Here is a 10,150-nt window from a genome sequence, read left to right as displayed (position 1 = left end):
AGTGATCTTACAGATGTGTTGCAGGAATACTCTGATGTGTTTCCAGAAATCCTAAGGGATTGCCACCAGTCTGAGGCATTGAACATCATATTGATTTCGTTCCAGGTGCGTCTCTTCCAAACCGGCCAGCTTACCGAACCAATCCAGTGGAGACGAAAGAACTTCAAAGACAGAATGGAGAGCTTATTGAGAAGGGATACATCAGGGAGAGCCTCAGCCCTTGTGCCGTTCCTGTTCTCCTTATGCCCAAAAAGGACGGTTCTTGGCACATGTGCGTGGACTGCCGAGTCATCAACAACATAACGGTAAATTATAGGCATCCAATCCCTAGGCTTGATGAGTTGCATGGTTCCTCTGTGTTTTCTAAATTTGTTTTGAAAAGTGGTTATCACCAAATTCGCATGAAGGAAGGTGATGAATGGAAAACTGCATTTAAAACTAAACTAGGATTGTATGAATGGCTTGTCATGCCATTTGGCCTTACCAATGCACCTAGTACATTCATGCGTTTGATGAATCATATCTTGCCTTGTCATGCCATTTGGCCCTAGTACATTCATGCGTTTGATGAATCATATCTTGCGGTCCTTTATTGGTCATTTTGTTGTTGTCTACTTTGATGACATTCTCATTTACAGCAAGAATCTTGATGATCATAAATTGCATTTGAAATCTGTTCTTGAAGTTCTTAGAAAAGAACGTTTGTTTGCTAATCTTGGTAAGTGTTCTTTTGGGACATATCACATGTTCTTCTTAGGCTTAATTGTAGGTGCAGATGGACTCAGAGTGGACGAGGAAAAGATCAAGGCCATTCGAGACTGGTCTATTCCAACGACCGTGGGCGAGGTGAGAAGCTTTCACGGCCTGGCCGGGTTCTATCGAAGGTTCGTCAAGAACTTCAGGTCTATAGCCGCCCCTCTTACCGAAATAATCAAGAAGAACGTTGGGTTCAAGTGGGAACAAGCCCAGGAAGAGGCGTTCGAGATCCTTAAGAATATCAGTGACAACGCGTATCAATTGGATCTAAAAGGTAAGTATGATATTTCTCCAAGTTTCAATGTTTCTGATCTATCTCCTTTCTTTGCAGATGATCCAGATTTGTGGACAAATCCTTTTGAAGAGAGAGGGAATGATGCGCCTCGGTCCATGGATCACTACATGGAACCGTACCATAGTGAAATTCCCTACACCCTGGGGCATAAAGGCAATCAGAGGGGATCATGAATAGTATTCCCGTTCCTGTTACCAGACCACTCTGAAAGGAAAGACCAAGTGATGCGCCTCAATCCATGGATCAGTACATGAAACCGTACCAGAATGGAGATCAGACCGTTCAGGACAGCTCAGCCGAGGTTCGCCTTCCTAGACGTACCGCCCAGGACGATCGAGCCATGTACTGCCTCGACCCACTTACATCCGGAATGAAGCTTCGACCAAGTCCACGTCCTGAAGACCGATCTGATCGAACCAGTACGCGTCCTTCCCAACCATCTCGACAAGCCAAAGTTAACAGCCGAGCCAGACTTGACTTGGATCATGCCAGACTTGACGTGGATCATGCCAGACTTGATGAGGATCATGTCAGACTTGACCTGGATCATGCCAGACTTGACTTGGATCGTGAGGTTTCCCAAAGTGATCGAGACTTCTCTCTCTTGGTCCGTTTGGCACGATCCGACTGTTCCAATGATCGAGCCAATGGACTAACCCTCATGTCCGACTCTCTCTTGGACATCTATCATTCAGATTTCTATAAGGCACGCATCATCCAACTATCTGAAGACTTAGGCCGCATCAGTACACTACTTGATCAGGCCACATATTGTCCAGACCATCCCGCGTTCGTCCAGCTCCTTACCGCGGCGACTTCAACTTGATCGAACTAGACATCAGCCGAAGAGTCACATCGACCAGATCTGAAGCTGAAGATTTTCTTGACTGACCTTCCACATTCTCAGTCAATTTTGTTATTTCCTAAGTTTTTTTATTAATGTCTTTCATTTAGCACAAGTACTATAAATATGTAAACTCTTCTTCATTATCAAGAAATCGATTTTCCCCTTAAAGTTTATGAGTTTATCTCTTTGTTCTTTACTTAGAACAGTTCTTGTTTCTTGTCGAACGTTCGATTAGTGGCTAGGTGGTGGAAGAGAAATCCTGCAGGCTGAAGAGAAATCCAGCCTTAGAGTGGTTAATACGGATTTCAAAACCAAAAAAGTTCTTATCTTTCTATCTAACAACCCCTATTTGCTTGGAGATCCTAACTTGTTACTAGTCTTGTTCTCTTAGAACTTTGAGAGACAACTTATTGAGTGACCATCCAAATTCCGAGAGAAACACTGAGTGGGCGAGATCAAACACTTGAGTGTGTGAGGAATTTTGTGGTTTAAACTAATCTTTTGTGTTAGACTTTTCAGGAATTATGGAGAGTGAAGAAGATAAGAACCAAACCGGGAATTCTTATGCTGGCTTATCTAACTTGCAGATGAGAGCTCTTAATGATTCTGTGACTAACCTTATGAATGCAGGTTTGGAACAGATTCATCTCAGACTTGATGAGATCCAAGGAAGCCAAACGGCCAGATCTAGAACCAGGTGAGATCGCCCACGGAGGAACAGCCGGCCTAATGAAGAAGTCGGAGAGGATGAGGACCAAGACGATCGTTCCATCAACCGTCCTAGGAGAGGAGCCCAAAACCGGGACCCAGGTGATGTTAATCCTTTTGCTAGAACTGATCGAACTAACGAGGGTTTAGGAGGAGTAAAACTTAAGATTCCTACTTTTGATGGTAAAAACGATCCAGATGCTTTCCTTGTATGGGAAAGAAAAATTGAACTTGTTTTTGATTGTCAAAACTTCTCTGAAATGAAAAAGGTTAGATTGGCCGCAGCTGAGTTTGTTGGCTACGCTATTAACTGGTATGATCAAGTTGTGACTCACAGGAGGAGGAATGGCGGAGCACCAATCTCTATTTGGGACGAGCTCTCGGGCATGATGAGGAGACATCTTGTTCCTGAACATTATCACCGGGAACTCCATCAAAAACTCAGACGGCTGCTTCAAGGAACCAAATTCGTGGATGACTATCACCAAGAGATGGGGATCTTGATGCTAAAGGCGGATGTGGACGAGCCCCTAGACGCCACTATGGCCAGATTCCTATCCGGTCTCAACCGAGACATTCAAGATCGAATGGAGCTTCAGGAGTATACCATTATGGAGAAAATGCTACACAAGGCTATTTTGATCGAGCAACAAGCCAAGAGAAAGGGCTACTCTAAACCGGCATTTGCTCCCAAGCCTAGCTATCAAGACAAAGGTAAGTCTCCAATCGCAACAAATACTATTGTTAAGACTAACACCCCGGTTCATGTTGACAAAGGCAAAGTAGTTGAGACTAATAATAGGGCAAGAGACATCCGGTGCTATAGATGTCAAGGCCTTGGCCCCTATGCCAGCAAGTGTCCGAACCAGAAAGCGATGATCCTCATGGAGAATGGCGAGGTTGAGTCCGAGGATGATTAGGACGATCTAGAGGACAAGGGCGACCATGGTCCTATCTTTAATGAGGAAGGAGAGTCCTTCGACTACCCACACCAAGGGCCACTTCTAGTTTCCGGAGAGCCACAGACGAAAAATTTGTTCCGATCTTTGAAGAACATTCAGACCTTGATCTAGAACCGGCCTTTGATGAGACACTTGAGCCGATCTATGATGATGAGGATGTACATCTTGACTACCCAGCTTACGCTCCACTTCTTGTTACCAGAAGAACATTAAGTGTTCAAGCCAAAACCAATGAACGAGAACAAAGGGAAGTTTCAGAAAAAGTTTGTTCTTTGATTATTGATGGTGGTAGTTGCACTAATGCTGCTAGTGAGTCTCTTATCAGGAAGTTAGGACTCGTGACCAAACCACTTCCTCAACCTTTCAGATTGGAATGGTTGAACGACACTGGAGAACAGTACGTCTGGGAACAGGTCGCGGTCCCTCTCACTATTGGACGATATGAGGACGAGGTCCATTGCAACGTTCTGCCCATGGACGCATGCCATATTCTGTTAGGACGACCATGGCAGTTTGACAAAAATACTATACATGACGGATACACCAACCACCACACCTTTGATCATAAGGGAAAGAAGATCACCTTGGTTCCCCTCTCATCGGCCGAAGTCCATCAAGATCAGCTCCAGCTGAAGAAGAGCCGAGACAAAGAGCCAAAGCCATCCGAACCTGAGGAATCTCCTAGGAACTCTAACTTCTTTATCAAAGGAAGCCAAGTAAAGAAATCCTTATGCTCAGAACAGCTGTTTCTTTTGCTCGTTTATAAAGAAACTCTAATTGCTTCCTCCTCTAACATTGCACCGGAAATTCTAGTGATCTTACAGATGTGTTGCAGGAATACTCTGATGTGTTTCTAGAAGGTAATCCTAAGGGATTGCCACCAGTCTGAGGCATTAAACATCAGATTGATTTGGTTCCAGGTGCGTCTCTTCCAAACCAGCCAGATTACCGAACCAATCCAGTGGAGACGAAAGAACTTCAAAGACAGAATGGAGAGCTTCTTGAGAAGGGACTCATCAGGGAGAGCCTCAGCCCTTGTGCCGTTCCTGTTCTTCTTGTGCCCAAAAAGGACGGTTCTTGGCGCATGTGCGTGGACTGCCGAGTTATCAACAACATAACGGTAAAGTATAGGCATCCAATCCCTAGGCTTGATGACATGCTTGATGAGTTGCATGGTTCCTCTGTGTTTTCTAAAATTGATTTGAAAAGTGGTTATCACCAAATTCGCATGAAGGAAGGTGATGAATTGAAAACTGCATTCAAAACTAAATTAGGATTGTATGAATGGCTTGTCATGCCATTTGGCCTTACCAATGCACCTAGTACATTCATGCGTTTGATGAATCATATCTTGTGGTCCTTTATTGGTCATTTTTGTGTTGTCTACTTTGATGACATTCTCATTTACTGCAAGAATCTTGATGATCATAAATTGCATATTAAATATGTACTTGAAGTTCTTAGAAAAGAACGTTTGTTTGCTAATCTTGGTAAGTGTTATTTTGGGACATATCACGTGGTCTTCTTAGGCTTTATTGTAGGTGCATATGGACTCAGAGTGGATGAGAAAAAGATCAAGGCCATTCAGGACTGTCCTAGTCCAACGACCGTGGGCGAGGTGAGAAGCTTTCACGGCATGGCCGGGTTCTATCGAAGGTTCGTCCAGAACTTCAGCTCTATAGCCGCCCCTCTTACCGAAGTAATCAAGAAGAACGTTGGGTTCAATTGGGAACGAGCCCAGGAAGAGGTGTTCGAGATCCTTGTGAAAATCAGTGACAATGCGTATCAAATCGATCTGAAAGGTAAGTATGATATTTCTCCAAGTTTCAATGTTTCTGACCTATCTCCTTTCTTTGCAGATGATCCAGATTTGTGGACAAATCCTTTTGAAGAGAGAGGGAATGATGCGCCTCAGTCCATGGATCAGTACATGGAACCGTGCCAGAATGGAGATCAGACCGTTCAGGACAGCTCAACCGAGGTTCGCCTTCCTAGCCGTACCGCCCAGGACGATCGAGCCGTGTACCGCCTCGACCCAGTTACATCCGGAATGAAGCTTCGACCAAGTCCACGCCCTGAAGACCGATCTGACCGAACCAGTACGCGTCCTTCCCAACCATCTCGACAAGCCAAAGTTAACAGCCGAGCCAGACTTGACTTGGATCGTGAGGTTTCCCAAAGTGATCGAGACTTCTCTCTCTTGGTCCGTTTGGCACGATCCGACTGTTCCAATGATCGAGCCAATGGACTAACCCTCATTTCCGACTCGCTCTTGGACGTCTATCATTCAGATTTCTCTAAGGCACGAATCATCCAACTATCTGAAGACTTAGGCCGCATCAGTACACTGCTTGATAAGGCCACGGACTGTCCAGACCGTCCCGCGTTCGTCCAGCTCCTTACCGCGGCGACTTCAACTTGATCGAATGAATCTAGACATCAGCCGAAGAGTCACATCGACCAGATCTGAAGCTGAAGAGTTTCTTGACTGACCTTCCACATTCTCAGTCAATTTTATTAATGTCTTTCATTTACCACAAGTAAAATATGTAAACTCTTTTTCATTATCAAGAAATCGATTTTCCCCTTAAAGTTTATGAGTTTATCTCTTTGTTCTTTGCTTAGAACAGTTCTTGTTTCTTGTCGAGTGATTCTCCAAGTAAACAAATCTTCCCTTATTGGTCTTGCGTAACATTCCAAACCACAATCGAAGCCGGTAGTATCATAAGGTCTTTCCGCAACCTTGTGTGTCGCCTTTCAAACCACCCAGTTCTTCCATCTTTGGCGAGTTCATATCCAAAATCCTGTTGAGTGATCCTTGTCCGAATCTAGGACGTATCAAAGTGGTATCAGAGCCACTCAACCGGTATCATCTTATCATCTTTCTCATTGGTTCATCTTCTCATCTCCCATTTTCTAAATCTGTTCATCTTCTTCTATCTATCTCAAATCCGGGCCATCTCTTTACCAGCCACTAGATCCATATAAAAAAAAAAGGAGATCTATAAAAAAAAAAGATCAAAAGTTCGATTAGTGGCTAGGTGGTGGAAGAGAAATCCTGCTGGCTGAAGAGAAATCCTGCCTTAGAGTGGTTAATACGGATTTCCAAACCAAAAAAGTTCTTATCTTCCTATCTAACAACCCCCGTTTGCTTGGAGATCCTAACTTGTTACTAGTCTTGTTCTCTTAGAACTTTGAGAGACAACTTATTGAGTGACCATCCAAATTCCGAGAGAAACACTAAGAGTGGGCGAGATCAAACACTTGAGTGTGTGAGGAATTTTGTGGTTTAAACTAATCTTTTGTGTTAGACTTTTCAGGAATTATGGAGAGTGAAGAAGATAAGAACCAAACCGGGAATTCTTATGCTGGCTTATCTAACTTGCAGATGAGAGCTCTCAATGATTCTATGACTAACCTTATGAATGCAGGTTTGGAACAGATTCATCTAAAACTTGATGAGATCCAAGGAAGCAAAACGGCCAGATCTAGAACCAGGCGAGATCGCCCACGGAGGAACAGCCGGCCTAATGAAGAAGTCGGAGAGGATGAGGACCAAGACGATCGTTCCATCAACCGTCCTAGGAGAGGAGCCCAAAACCGTGACCCAGGTGATGTTAATCCTTTTGCTAGAACTGATCGAACTAACGAGGGTTTAGGAGGAGTAAAACTTAAGATTCCTACTTTTGATGGTAAAAACGATCCAGATGCTTTCCTTTTATGGGAAAGAAAAATTGAACTTGTTTTTTATTGTCAAAACTTCTCTGAAATGAAAAAGGTTAGATTGGCCGCAGCTGAGTTTGTTGGCTACGCTATTAACTGGTATGATCAAGTTGTGACTCACGGGAGGAGGAATGGCGGAGCACCAATCTCTACTTGGGACGAGCTCTCGGGCATGATGAGGAGACGTTTTGTTCCTGAACATTATCACCGGGAACTCCATCAAAAACTCAGACGGCTGCTTCAAGGAACCAAATCCGTGGAGGACTATCACCGAGAGATGGAGATCTTAATGCTAAAGGCGGATGTGGATGAGCCCCTAGACGCTACTATGGCCAGATTTCTATCCGGTCTCAACCGAGACATTCAAGATCGAATGGAGCTTCAGGAGTATACCAGTATGGAGCAAATGCTACACAAGGCTATTTTAATCGAGCAACAAGCCAAGAGAAAGGGCTACTCTAAACCGGCCTTTGCTCCCTAGCCTAGCTATCAAGACAAAGGTAAGTCTCCAATCACAACAAATACTACTGTTGAACTAACACCCCGGTTCATGTTGACAAAGGCAAAGCAGTTGAGACTAACAATAGGGCAAGAGACATCCGGTGCTATAGATGTCAAGGCCTTGGCCACTATGCCAGCAAGTGTCCGAACCAGAAAGTGATGATCCTCATGGAGAATGGCGAGGTTGAGTCCGATGATGATCAGGACGATCTAGAGGACAAGGGCGACCACGGTCCTATCTTTGATGAGGAAGGAGAGTCCTTCGAATACCCACACCAAGGGCCACTTCTAATTGCCAGGAGAGCCACAGACGAAAGACTTGTTCCGATCTTTGAAGAACATTCAGACCTTGATCTAGAACCGGCCTTTGATGAGACACTTGAGCCGATCTATGATGATGAGGATGGACATCTCGACTACCCAGCTTACGGTCCACTTCTTGTTACCAGAAGAACATTGAGTGTTCAACCCAAAACCAATGAACAAGAACAAAGGGAGAATCTTTTTCATTCTCGATGCTTAGTTTCAGAAAAAGTTTGTTCTTTGATTATTGATGGTGGTAGTTGCACTAATGTTGCTAGTGAGTCTCTTATCAGGAAGTTAGAACTCGTGTCCAAACCACTTCCTCGACCTTTCAGATTGGAATGGTTAAACGACACTGGAGAACAGTACGTCCGAGAACAGGTCGCGGTCCCTCTCACTATTGGACGATATGAGGACGAGGTCCTTTGCGACGTTCTGCCCATGGACGCATGCCATATTCTGTTAGGACGACCATGGCGGTTTGACAAAAAGACTATACATGACGGATACACCAACCGCCACTCCTTTGATCATAAGGGAAAGAAGATCACCTTGGTTCCCCTCTCACCGGCCGAAGTCCATCAAGATCAGCTCCAGCTGAAGAAGAGCCGAGACAAAGAGCCAAAGCCATCCGAACCTGAGGTATCTCCTAGGAACTCTAACTTCTTTATCAAAGGAAGCTAGGTAAAGAAATCGTATGCTCAGAACAACCGTTTCTTTTGCTCGTTTATAAAGAAACTCTAATGGCTTCCTCCTCTAACATTGCACCGGAAAATCGGAGTGATCTTACAGATGTGTTGCAGGAATACTCTGATGTGTTTCCAGGAATCCTAAGGGATTGCCACCAGTCTGAGGCATTGAACATCAGATTGATTTCGTTCCAGGTGCGTCTCTTCCAAACCGGCCAGCTTACCGAACCAATCCAGTGGAGACGAAAGAACTTCAAAGACAGAATGGAGAGCTTATTGAGAAGGGATACATCAGGGAGAGCCTCAGCCCTTGTGTCGTTCCTGTTCTCCTTGTGCCCAAAAAGGACGGTTCTTGGCACATGTGCGTGGACTGCCGAGTCATCAACAACATAACGGTAAAGAATAGGCATCCAATCCCTAGGCTTGATGACATGCTTGATGAGTTGCATGGTTCCTCTGTCTTTTCTAAATTTGATTTGAAAAGTGGTTATCACCAAATTCGCATGAAAGAAGGTGATGAATGGAAAACTGCATTCAAAACTAGACTAGGATTGTATGAATGGCTTGTCATGCCATTTGGTCTTACCAATGCACCTAGTACATTCATGCGTTTGATGAATCATATCTTGCGGTCCTTTATTGGTCATTTTTTTGTTGTCTACTTTGATGACATTCTCATTTACAGCAAGAATCTTGATGATCATAAATTGCATTTGAAATCTGTCCTTGAAGTTCTTAGAAAAGAGCGTTTGTTTGCTAATTTTGGTAAGTGTTCTTTTGGGACATATCATGTGGTCTTTTTAGGCTTTATTGTAGGTGCAGATGGACTCTGAGTGGACGAGGAAAAGATCAAGGCCATTCGAGACTGGCCTAGTCCAACGACCATGGGCGAGGTGAGAAGCTTTCACGGCCTGGCCGGGTTCTATCGAAGGTTCGTCCAGAACTTCAGGTCTATAGCCGCCCCTCTTACCGAAGTAATCAAGAAGAACGTTGGGTTCAAGTGGGAACAAGCCCAGGAAGGGGCGTTCCAGATCCTTAAGAAAATCAGTGACAATGCGTATCAATTGGATCTGAAAGGTAAGTATGATATTTCTCCAAGTTTCAATGTTTCTGATCTATCTCCTTTCTTTGCAGATGATCCACATTTGTGGAAAAATGCTTTTGAAGAGAGATGGAATGATGCGCCTCAGTCCATGGATCAGTACATGGAACCGTACCAGATTGGAGATCAGACCGTTCAGGACAGCTCAGCCGAGGTTCGCCTTCCTAGCCGTACCGCCCAGGACAATCGAGCCGTGTACCGCCTCGACCCACTTACATCCGGAATGAAGCTTCGACCAAGTCCACGTCCTGAAGACCGATCTGA

General features: G+C 44.5%; 3 pseudogenes; all 3 read left to right on the top strand.

The window, feature by feature from the left end:
• The window catches only part of LOC106302544, a 4,646-nt pseudogene extending 1,120 nt beyond the window's left edge, over positions 1–3,526 (top strand).
• A 192-nt stretch (positions 3,527–3,718) lies between these two features.
• On the top strand, positions 3,719–8,779 carry LOC106302543 (annotated as a pseudogene).
• Positions 8,780–8,838: 59 nt separating this feature from the next.
• On the top strand, positions 8,839–9,617 carry LOC106302542 (annotated as a pseudogene).
• The last annotated feature ends 533 nt before the right edge of the window (positions 9,618–10,150 follow it).

The sequence above is a fragment of the Brassica oleracea genome, chromosome C7, assembly GCF_000695525.1.
Source record: "Brassica oleracea var. oleracea cultivar TO1000 chromosome C7, BOL, whole genome shotgun sequence".
NCBI classification, from domain to species: domain Eukaryota; kingdom Viridiplantae; phylum Streptophyta; class Magnoliopsida; order Brassicales; family Brassicaceae; genus Brassica; species Brassica oleracea.
This window is presented reverse-complemented; position numbering and strand designations above follow the sequence as displayed.